This window comes from Panthera tigris, chromosome C2 (genome assembly GCF_018350195.1).
Source record: "Panthera tigris isolate Pti1 chromosome C2, P.tigris_Pti1_mat1.1, whole genome shotgun sequence".
NCBI lineage: Eukaryota > Metazoa > Chordata > Mammalia > Carnivora > Felidae > Panthera > Panthera tigris.
In genome coordinates, this window is record NC_056668.1 from 130,138,324 (window position 1) to 130,150,733 (window position 12,410).

The window sequence follows — 12,410 nt, forward strand, 5'->3', positions numbered from 1 at the left end:
AAACAAAGCAGGAGGCATCACAATCCCAGACTTCAAGCTATACTACAAAGCTGTAATCATCAAGACAGTATGGTACTGGCACAAGAACAGACACTTAGATCAATGGAACAGAATAGAGAACCCAGAAATGGGCCCACAAACGTATGGCCAACTAATCTTTGACAAAGCAGGAAAGAATATCCAATGAAATAAAGACAGTCTCTTCAGCAAATGGTGCTGGGAAAACTGGACAGTGACATGCAGAAGAATGAACGTGGACCCCTTTCTTACACCATACACAAAAATAAACTCAAAATGAATGAAAGACCTAAATGTAAGACAGGAAGCCATCAAAATCCTAGAGGAGAAAGCAGGCAAAACCTCTTTGATCTTGGCCGCAGCAACTTCTTACTCAACACGTCTCTGGCAGCACGGGAAACAAAAGCAAAAATGAACTACTGGAACCTCATCAAAACAAAAAGCTCTGCACAGAGAAGGAAACAATCAGCAAAACTAAAAGGCAACCGACAGAATGGGGGAAGATATTTGCAAATGACATATCAGATAAAGGGTTAGTGTCCAAAATCTACAAAGAACTTATCAAACTCAACACCCAAAACACAAAGAATCCAGTGAGGAAATGGGTAAAAAACATGAATAGACACTTCTCCCAAGAAGACACCCAGATGGCCAACCGACACATGAGAAAATGTTCAACATCATTCATCATCAGGGAAATACAAATCAAAACCACAATGAGATACCACCTCACACCTGTCAGAATGGCTAACATTAACAACTCAGGCAACAACAGATGTTGGCAAGGATGCAGAGAAAGAGGATCTCTTTTGCATTGTTGGTGGGAATGCAAGCTGGTGCAGCCACTTTGGAAAACAGTATGGAGGTTCCTCAAAAAACTAAAAATAGAACTACCCTACGGCCCAGTAATTGCACTACTAGGGATTTATCCACGGGATACAGGTGTGCTGTTTCGAAGGGACACATGCATCCCCATGTTTATAGCAGCACTATCAACAATAGCCAAAGTTTGGAAAAAGCCCAAATGTCCATCAATGGATGAATGGATAAAGAAGATGTGGTATATATATACAATGGAGTATTACTCGGCCATCAAAAAGAATGAAATCTTGCCATTTGCAACTATGTGGACGGAATTGGAGGGTGTTATGCTAAGTGAAATTAGTCAGTCGGAGAAAGACAAAAATCATATGACTTCACTCATATGAGGACTTTAAGAGACAAAGCAGATGAACATAAGGGAAGGGAAACAAAAATAATATAAAAACAGGGAGGGGGAGAAAACAGAAGAGACTCATAAATATGGAGTACAATCTGAGGGTTACTGGAGGGGTTGTGGGAGGGAAATGAGTAAGGGGCACCAAGGAATCTACTCCTGAAATCATTGTTGCACTATATGCTAACTAATTTGGATGTAAATTAAAAAATATTTAAAAACCTAAAAAAATTTAAAAAAAGAAATAAATGATAAAAGAGGTCACTGTTTATCACTATCCTGAACATAAGGAATGATGAGTTGGAGCTTTAAGGATCTTTTTTCTTTAATGTATTTTATAAATAAGCTCAAAACTCATCAATCCATTAAGCGTTGCTGCCCAAACATGGCAATTTCCCAAACACCAAATCAGTGATTTGCAACATAAATAAAGCAATCAGAGTGATGAAAATAGAAGGCTTCCAGCAAAATCCACTTCTGAGAGTTGCCATCACAGGGAGAAGGAAAAGCATTTTCAGGCTAAAATCTTGACTGAAAATGAACTGAGAATACACTGAAAATTGTCACCTCTCTCTGAATCCCAGTGGTTAATTATGCTGTTCTCCAGCAAAGTGGGTACAGACATAGCTGGGATAAAGAAAATAAATGTGTGGAAGGAATTCAAACCACAGTTCTTCTGATGGTACAGTAGTCATTTTTTTTTCCTACTATAGGCCAGGTCACAAATGCCATGCTGACTTCTCTCCACGGTGGACCCCAAATTGCTAGTAAATGGCCAAAGACCTTTGCCCTGTCTCTTCAAATGACCAGCACTCAGACCTCTCATTTGAATACTTCCTTTTCATTGCTATTCATGTTGCCATCTGGAAGCCTACGGCAGCATGTGGGATCAACCCCAGAATTTGCTGGGGTTCCTGGTGCTTCCTCTGGCTGTCTGAAGAGTGATGACGTGTAATGTTTCACGTGCAACAGCTGAGTCACTACCACTCTCGATGGATATTTTTTCCCCAGGACTCAACACATGATTTACATTACGATGTAATTTATGTAAATACCACCTACTTACATACAAAGACAGATAAAATGGGACCATTGAAACAGTCTGAGCATCACTGTAGCCCAGGCTTCGGAGTCTTTCACTGAGGTTATCTGTTTGTGGATTTCCACAAGTCCCTCCTGCAGTTCTAAACTGGCGTCAATATTTCCTTGCCTCAGGGATTATTGTAGATAGAGAAGAAAACAGGGACTGCTTCAAGTTGAAGGAGCCTCTTGAGTTTTGAAAACACCGGAACTCAAGAAAGAAATCAGCCTGAGAGGAGCAGAGAAGAGCAGAGTCCCCAAGAAAGTATCAGGAGAGAGATTTCCAGAGGTAGGAAAGATGAGAGATCTGTGAGCCCCAAACCCCCACCCTGGCCTGGGGCACAGTCTTTGGAAGAGTCAAGGCTTCAGATGGGCTGGACCCAATTTGCGGGGCCCTAAAGCTTCTAGAGGACTCTCTTTAAGAAAATATATAGAAATTAAGACATTAATAGTTGTTTAGAATGAAAAAAATCGATCACGACACGTGAAAAAAATACAATCGTTATGACAAATACCACACCTGTCATAATATTGAGAAAAACAATATAATATTTTTATTAATTTACTGCTCTCTACACCTGAATAATCACCTCTGCAACCTTTTTCCCCTACATTTTTGGGAACTTTTTTTATCTCTTTTTTCAGATGGCCATTTGGCAACATCATTTCCTATGGAGAAAATGTAAAGACAGTGTTTGGGAGGCAAAAGTCTTCCTGGACCCTCTTGGGGCCTCTGGTTGGGTCTGAAAATTAAACTGACAAAAACAGATTAACAGGAAAAAAGCAGGCACATTTTATAAAATTTCTGCATGTACTTGGGGGCTTTCACAAGAGAATGAGGTCCTGAAATGCCCAGAGCAGGAAGCTTTAAAAAAAAAATCTTTTTTAAGGTGTGTTTATTTCTGAGAGATGGAAAGAGGCAGAGCATGAGCAGGGGAGGGGCAGAGACAGAGGGAGACAGAGAATCTGAAGCAGGCTCCGGGCTCCAAGCTGTCAGCACAGAGACCAACGCAGGACTTGAACCCACGAGCTGTGAGATCATGACCTGAGCTGAAGTCAGCCGCTTAACTGACTGAGCCACCCAGGCGACCCAAGAGCAGGAAACCTTTGGACAAAGAAACAATACATTTGTGAGGAATTGACAAGACAGAGAGCTTTGGGCAGGGGGTTGGAAATGATGAAATAACTAGGAAAATAAGGGTTAGACTAACAAGGTTTGCTTTTATACCCATTATTAGGCTCCAACTTCCCTGTCTCTGGTGATAAGAATATCTCCCTTCCTCCTGGTGCAGGGAAGGTAACTTTCACCAGGGGATTTTAGGACCTGTTTCCAGGAAGAAGGGAGAGGTGGGGCAAGTCAGAGTACCCCTCCTGCTTCTGCTGTTTTCTCAAACTCCTTCAGTTTAAGATATATGATATTCCAAGGTGGTATATTTTGTGATAGTATATCTTGAGCCTCATCATTAATTTATTCTCTTCTCTATCATAGTTGATTAAAATTAATTATTATTATTGATAGCTTTGAAAAGTTTTATCTTTACTATTCATTATTAGTAAAGGTATGTGACTTTCTTAGATTTATTAACAAATTAGGAAGCTATCCATTTTCTTTCACATGCCCTGGAAGATTTCAAGGCATGTCAGGTTTTCCTGCACAAAGAATTATCACCTCATGGGGCTCCTGGGTGGCTTAGTCGGTTGAGCGTCAGACTCTTGATTTTGGATCAGGTCATGATCTCATGGTTCATGAATTCGAGCCCCACATCAGGCTCCACACCGAGAGCACAGAGCCTGCTTGGGATCCTCTCTCTCTCCCTCTCTCTCTGCCCCTCCCCAGCTCGCACATGTGCACGCTCTGTCTCTCTCTCAAAATAAATACATAAACTTAAAAACATTGTAAAAAAAAAAAAAGAATTATCACATCAGTATATACCTAGAAGTCATTCCTATATCCAGTCACATACAACAGACCCTCTGCTAAGGGTCTGACTTTATATGTGAGGCCAATGCCTTCAAAGTTCTCCTGGGAAGATTTGGTCTGCTGCCTGGTTGATGAGGCCCCAGGCCTCACAGGTGGTAACGAAGCTCACACTGGGGCAGGCCAGGATGCCTAAAACCCTGAGAGGACCTCAAAAACAGAGGGAGTTACTAAATTTACAGGTTCTCCAGGTTAAATGTGGCAGGCAGAGTTTCTTGGGCTTGGTTTCCAAGCCTCAAAATAGGAAAGAAAATAATACATTTCAAAGTCTAATTGTGACTCCTGCTCCATATGGTTGCCCAATACCGCATGGTTCTAGATTTGCAAAGCAAGCCCAAAGCAACCTGTATGATTATTTAACACTCTTACTGCACCTCATAAATTATCAGGCCAAATTGAACGAGAGCAGCCTTTTCTGTGATCAAAAATAATCCTTGCACATTATTTATAATCACAAAGGGGGAGACTGCCTAGAAACATTATCCTAAAATTGAAAATAAGCAAAAGAGATTATTGGGCATTCCTTCAGAATATATTGACCAGATCATTTTACAACCCTTCAGGGGTAAAGGCTAATGGTAGGAAACTAGTAGCAATGCAGATGATGCCTGACAAATGCAAATTTCATCTGATAGTGAGACAATTGATTTCCATTGGTAAAAATGATAATCCCCAACACCCTTTGTTTGTAGGGTATTAACCAATTTCACATCTATGAACAAACTCATTTTGGCTTTTTTTGTTTATTTGCTCTGACTATTGTAAAGCTCTGTTCCTCAGCTTCTCGTTTGACTTAGTTTTAACAAGGTATGGTTGCCTAATGAGTAGAATAAAATCTTTGACACGTTTATTTTATATTTGTATGAAGGTCATATATTTAGCTTTTTGAAAAGTATTCTTTAGCACATACACTAAAAATATTCCAGAAGTTTTGTAATGAGGCTCTGTTGCCCAATTTTACCCTCCAATTCATACTGCAGAGCCAGATTAAGTTTCCCATTGTCCAACACTGATTATATCACCTCCTTGCTCCTCTTGATACAAAAAGGTTCAAATGCATTGGGTTTGTATTCCAGGCCTTTTCCAATCATGCCCCAACCTCTCTAGACTTACCCTTAGCTCCAGGTAGACAGTAAGCACCTGATAATGCTTGGTAAAAAATGGATAAATGAACTCATTAATATTATTTTCCTGAAGGTAGTGGTTCGTTTCTTATTGTTAAGAAAGAATGAAAGCTATTCCTTTCCCTTATTGGGCACCCCACCTAAAATATTTTGGTTATCCTTGTCTCAGTTTGGTTATTCTGAGGGACAGACTCAAGGTTCTAAGACAAAGATTCAAGGACAAATAGTTTGAGAGGTGATCTGAGAAAACACCAGCAAAGGAATAAGAAAGTAGCTGGGGAGGGACGTTTGGGTGGCTCAGTTGGTTGGGCATCTGACTCTTGATTTCAGCTCAGGTCACAATCCCAGGGTCATGGGATGGAGCCCTGCATTGGGCTTGTGCTGAGCAGGGAGCCTGTTTAAGATTCTATTTCTCTCCCTTTGCCCCTCTGCCCACCTTGCACTTTCTCTCTCTCTCAAATAAACATTTTTTATTTTTTTTAATTATTTTAACGTTTATTTATTTTTGAGACAGAGAGAGACAAAGCATGAACGGGGGAGGGTCAGAGAGAGGGAGACACAGAATCTGAAACAGGCTCCAGGCTCTGAGCTGTCAGCACAGAGACCGACACGGGGCTCAAACTCACGGACCATGAGATCATGACCTGAGCCGAAGTCGGCCGCTTAACCAACTGAGCCACCCAGGCGCCCCAAATAAACATTTTTTAAAAAGAAAGTAGCCAGGGAAGAGAAAGAAAGCAATAAAAGGTATATTATTAAGCCAGTTCCCATAGTAGTGTAATGCCCGAGGTCGCGAACCCCCCCGCAAGACACCACCAGAGTCATAAGTCAAAGCCAAGCGGCAAGGGTCATTTATTGCAGGTTCGAACCTGGACCTCTGCGCACTCGTCGCCAGTGACGCTGAGAGGCCCCGATCAGGGTCGGTACAGCGTTTTTATAGACAGAGACAAATAGCACAGGGGAGGTTTCAAATTATGAGGGGCCTGATTAGTTGGTTTTAAAGTAAGGACATTTGTTTTTCTCTGATTGGGCGTCCTTTGTCTGTCCTTTGGCAGGAAGGCTTTGTCAGTTACTTGTGGCGGGAGGAAAAAGGGGGAAGGGGGAAGGGGGTAGGGGAGGAATGTGTTAAGCAAGCAGGTTTACAGAAGCGAGAAATGCCGGTTAGTTTGTGTACAATCACTTATTCTATTACATATCAGACTACATTCAGGAAAGGTTTCACAATAGACTTCTCAGCAATTGTATTTCTTATCAAAGATCCATAATAAGCAGATAAGAGAACTTAGCTTTAAACTAAGGCAGGGCTGTCATTTGGATTTAAAGCTGTTCTTTTCAGTAGGTAACTGGAGTGCAGTTCATTTGGGGTGCCCTGGGGATAGAGCAGGACTCTCCTCAGAGATGTACCAGCCAAGAGGCAAGGACACAGACTTTATCTACTAATTCCCCACCTGTCATTGGTTGAGTGTTGCTTCTCAGGGTATGATCTCCCGACAGTTCCAAGCATGCTCCCTCTACCAGACGAAACCCCTCAGGCAGAGAGTCAAAGATCTTCAGTTCACAGCACCGACAGTCTGGGCTACCACAATGGAAAAGCCAAGTAACTCAAGGTGTTTCTTCGAAGACAAAATCCATTCTCTTAACACTGCTCTGTCAGAAGCTGAATTTTTTCCTGATTACATTCTAGCACTATTGAATTCCAAACGGTCCTAAATTTAGGCATTATAGCTTTGCAGTATACTGGAGGGTCTCAGGAGTCTGGAGTAACTAGTAGGAAAAAAATGGATTAAAAAATGGACAGAGGACCTGAATAGACATTTTTTCAAAGAAGACATACAGATGGCCAACAGACACATGAAAACATGCTCAACATCACTAATCATCAGGGAAATGCAAATCAAAACCACAATGAGATATCACCTCATGCCAGTTAGTATTGCTAGTATCAAAAAGACAAGAAATAATAAATACTGGTGAGGATGTGTAGGAAAAATAAACTCTTGTGCACTTTTGGCTGGAATGTAAACTGGTGCAGCCACTATGGAAAACAGTATGGAGGTTCCTCAAAAAATCAAAAATACAATTACCATATGATCCAGTAATTCCACTTTTAGTATTTATCCAAAGAAAACAAAAACACCAATTCAAAGAGATACATGCTACCCTATGCTCACTGCAGCATTATTTATAATAGCCAAGTTATGGAAGCAATCTAAATGCCCATCAACAGATAAATAAAGATACGGAATATTGCACATCCAATACAATTTAATTTAAAAAAGAATAGAATCTTGCCATTTGTGACAACATGGATGGACCTGGAGAGTATTATGTTAAGTGAAATAAGCCAGACAGAGAAAGACAAATACTATATGATTCTACTTACATGTGGAATCTAAAAAACAAAACAAATGAACAAACAAAACAGAAACAGACTCATAGATTAGAGAAACAAACTGTTGGCAACCAAAGGTGCAGAGCTTGGGGGGAAGCAAGAAAATAGGTGAATGAGATTAAGAGATACAAATTTCCAGTTATAAAATAAATAAATCACGGGAATGTAAAGTACAGCATAGGGAATATAGTCAAAATATTGTAATAACTTTGTATGGTGACAGATCATAATTAGGCTTATCATGGGGATCATTTCATAAGGTATAAAAATATTGAACCACTGTGATGTACACCTGAAACTAATAGGATATTGTATGTCAATCATACTTCAGTTTTAAAAAACGATTGTATAATGAGATTGGTTCGGAATCCTGCTGGCCTTCATGGCATTACTTCTCCATGCATTTAATGTGCTCCCTCTGGGCTCTGTTTAGCATGCAGGTCATAGTGTGGGGAAGCAGAGGGGAAGCAGAGAGACCAAGTGCTGGAAATCAGAATCATCTTTGTTAAAAGATATTCTACATGCAAATGAGGAAGGCCAACAGGAGGCTCATATCTCTCTGCAGGAGATGCTTGAAAAGCAATCACAGAAAGCTATCTGTTCACCTCTGGAACGGAGGCTAGAATGGAACATAGCTTTGGAAACTCATTGGGTCATGAGAAATTTTAATTGGTGGCAAAATATAACCACCATTGTGGTACGATACAATTAGAACAAGGCTGACTTCCAATTTCGGCTGAATAATTATACTTGGAGAAAAGCTGTAACCCGTGAGCTTTCTTGCCAAACTGCCAGGCCACTACCACATCCCTCTGCCTCTCCTCCCCATTTTCAGGAAGTTCCTTACCTCCCTGGGTTCTCATGTTCTTAGACAGACATTCAGGTTTGCAGTAATACTTGTGAACATTGGTTCTTAAATATTAGCTGCATCAAAATCACTGGAGGTTTGCTAAAATACAGATTGCTAGGTCCTACCTCCAGACTTTCTGATTCAGTAGGTCTGGGGTGAATTTACAGCTCTAAGAAGTTCCCGGGCAATGCTGGTCCAATGATCATACTTGGATAACTACTGCATCCCAGACTTACTGGTTCAGGGTTTCCATTTTGGCAAGATCTTTAGGTGGTCCATGTGCTCACTGAAGTCTGAGAAGCACTATTTCTTCATTTTTTCCAAGGATTGTACCATTCTAGATGCATAGAAGATAAGTTAATTTATTATATACAATGGATGCTTTGGGCATTATGATTTAATTTTCCCCTAAAATGATTGGTAAAAACTGAAATGTCTAGAAAAGGAGTTCCCAAGTTTGTCAAGAATAGAATCCCTTTATAAGGTCAAAGTATTTTATATGTACTCCTCCCCATGTGAGTATCCATTTAATAGGAAAATAATTGACCCATTAAAACACCAAGTATCTAGTATGCACAGTGTGAAACTCCTACCCAGGTGTTAGAGACCCCAGTGGACCATGGTCAGACAAGCCGCAGGGACAAATTAGTGAAAGCCACCAAGCTGAGACAGGAAAGGCAAAGCAAGCAGGCAGGGGCCAGGAAGCTCTAGGAGTTCTGAGAACCGGAATAAACTGAAAAGTTAAGAAAGTCACAGCATAAGCAAGAAGTTTTGCAACTGAGGGAGACATGGCTACCTTGCTTCAGCCAGAAAGTCTTCTCTACGCCTGCGGCCATGGCAGCGTCTTCTGAAACTAGGACTTGGTGTCTAGGGCCCAGGACCCAAAGCAGAGCTTGATGCAACAACACCTCCATACATCACAGGGTCTGACTTTGTGGGCCTGGGAGAGAGAGGGCTGGGCAGCAGCAGAGCAACGAGGAAGATTTCTGGAGCCAGACTGCCTGGGTGCAGACTTGGCCGGTACCACTTGCTAGCTGGCCATCAGGCCTGCCCTGAGCAATGGGCCGCAGCCTGGCTGACTGGCTGCTGAGAGCCCTGGTGCACAGACTTTCCCAGCTCCCCACTGGGTGGCAGCCTGTCACCCATCCCACAGGATTCCCTGCGGTCGGGTATTCACACGTGAAAGAAACCAGCTACAAATCAGGGCTTCTTCGGCACCACCCACCCCTAACCCCCCCCCCCCCCCCCGCCAGAGTTGATTGTGAAACATTTACCAGCACAGCACCGCTCACTGCTAACTATGGGGATCCAAGGAAGAGTATATACATGTAGACTCAGGTATGTCTAAATACTGAGAAATTATAAATCACATTAACACACTGTTTTATAGAATAGTTCTATCCTCCAATCTGGGCAAACAGACCTTCATGATGACTGGAAAGCCATGTTCATATTTAGAATTTTATGTGGCAATACCATGCTGTCTTGATGATTACAGTTTTGTAGTAGAGGCTAAAGTCTGGGATTGTGATGCCTCCTGCTTTGGTCTACTTCTTCAAAATTACTTTGCCTATTCAGGGTCTTTTGAGGTTCCATACAAGTTTTAGGATTGCTTGTTCTAGCTTCGAGAAGAATGCTGGTGCAATTTTGATTGGGATTGCATTGAATGTGTAGATTGATTTAGGTAGTGTTGACATTTTAATATTTATTCTTCTAATACATGAGCACGGAATGTTTTTCCATTTCTTTGTATGTTCTTCAATTTCCTTCATAAGCTTTCTATACTTTCCAGCATACAGATCTTTTACATCTTTGGTTAGGTTTATTCCTAAGTATTTTATGGTTCTTGGTGCAATTGTGAATGGGGTCAGTTTCTTTATTTGTCTTTCTGTTGCTTCATTATTAGTGTATAAGAATGCAACTGATTTCTGTACATTGATTTTGTATCCTGCGACTTTGCTGAATTCATGTATCAGTTCTAGCAGACTTTTGGTGGAGTCTGTCGGGTTTTCCATGTATAATATCATGTCATCTGCAAAAATCAAAAGCTTGACTTCATCTTTGCCAATTTTGATGCCTTTGATTTCCTTTTGTTGCCTGATTGCTGATGCTAGAACTTCCAACACTATGTTAAACAACAGTGGTGAGAGTGGACATCCCTGTCATGTTCCTGATCTCAGGGGGAAAGCTCTCAGTTTTTCCCCATTGAGGATGATCTTAGCTGTGGGCTTTTCATAAATGGCTTTGATGATGTTTAAGTATGTTCCTTCTATCCCGACTTTCTCGAAGATTTTTACTAAGAAAGGATGCTGAATTTTGTCAAATGCTTTTTCTGCATCGATTGACAGGGTCATATGGTTCTTATCTTTTCTTTTATTAATGTGATGTATCCACATTGATTGATTTGCAAATGTTGAACCAGCCCTGCATCCCAGGAATGAATCCCACTTGATCATGGTGAATAATTCTTTTTATATGCTGTTGAATTCGATTTGCTAGTATCTTGTTGAGAATTTTTGCATCCATATTCATCAGGGATATTGGCCTGTAGTTCTCTTTTTTTGCTGGGTCTCTGTCTGGTTTGAGAATCAAAGTAATGCTGGCTTCATAGAATGAGCCTGGAAGTTTTCCTTCCCTTTCTATTTTTTGGAACAGCTTGAGAAGTGTAGGTATTATCTCTGCTTTAAATGTCTGGTCGACTCTTATATTTTGGGAGATTTTTGATAACTGATTCAATTTCCTCACTGGTTATGGGTCTGTTCAAGTTTTCTGTTTCTTCCTGTTTGAGTTTTGGAAATGTGTGGGTGCTTAGGAATTTGTCCATTTCTTCCAGATTGTCCAGTTTGTTGGCATATAATTTTTCATAGTAATTCCCTGATAATTGCTTGTATTTCTGAGGGATATGTTGTAATAATTCCATTTTCATTCATGACTTTATTTGGGTCATCTCCCTTTCTTTTTGAGAAGCCTGGCTAGAGGTTTAGCAATTTTGTTTATTTTTTCAAAAAACCAAGTCTTGGTTTCATTGATCTGCTCTACAGTTTTTTTAGATGCTATATTGTTGATTTCTGCTCTGATCTTTATTATTTCTCTTCTTCTGCTGGGTTTGGGGTGTCTTTGCTGTTCTGCTTCTATTTCCTTTAGGTGTGCTGTTAAATTTTGTATTTGGGATTTTTCTTGTTTCTTAAGATAGGCCTGGATTGCAATGTATTTTCCTCTCAGGATTGCATTCGCTGCATCCCAAAGCGTTTGGATTGTTGTATTTTCATTTTCATTTGTTTCCTATTTTAAAATTTCTTCTCTAATTGCCTGGTTGACCCATTCATTCGTTAGTAGGGTGTTCTTTAACCTCCATGCTTTTGGAGCTTTTCCAGACTTTTTCCTGTGGTTGATTTCAAGTTTCATAGCATTGTGGTCTGAAAGTGTGCATGGTATGATCTCAATTCTTTTATACTTATTAAGGGTTGTCTTGTGACCCAGCATGTGATCTATCTTGGAGAATGTTCCATGTGCCCTCGAGAAGAAAGTATATTCCTTTACTTTGGGATGCAGAGTTCTAAATACATCTGTCAAGTCCATCTGATCCAATGTATCATTCAGGGCCCTTGTTTCTTTATTGATCCTGTGTCTAGATGATCTACCCATTGTTGTAAGTGGGGTATTAAAGTCTCCTGCAATTACCACATTCTTGTCAATAAGTTTGCTTATGTTTGTGATAGTTTTATATATTTGGGGGCTTCCGTATTTGGTGC

General features: G+C 40.6%; 1 long non-coding RNA gene across 2 annotated transcripts in view; it reads right to left on the reverse strand.

Moving 5' to 3' along the window:
- LOC122242075 overlaps positions 1 to 12,410 on the reverse strand; it is an 82,541-nt gene that overhangs the window by 65,023 nt on the left and 5,108 nt on the right. Inside the window, exons 2-3 of one of the 2 annotated variants that reach the window (XR_006222248.1) lie at positions 8,895 to 8,995; positions 6,670 to 6,992 (exon numbers count right to left, since the gene is read on the reverse strand). This is a non-coding gene — a long non-coding RNA (uncharacterized LOC122242075). Of the gene's footprint in view, positions 1 to 6,669; positions 6,993 to 8,894; positions 8,996 to 12,410 lie in introns of those variants that run through there. The other variant, XR_006222247.1, reaches the window with a different exon arrangement.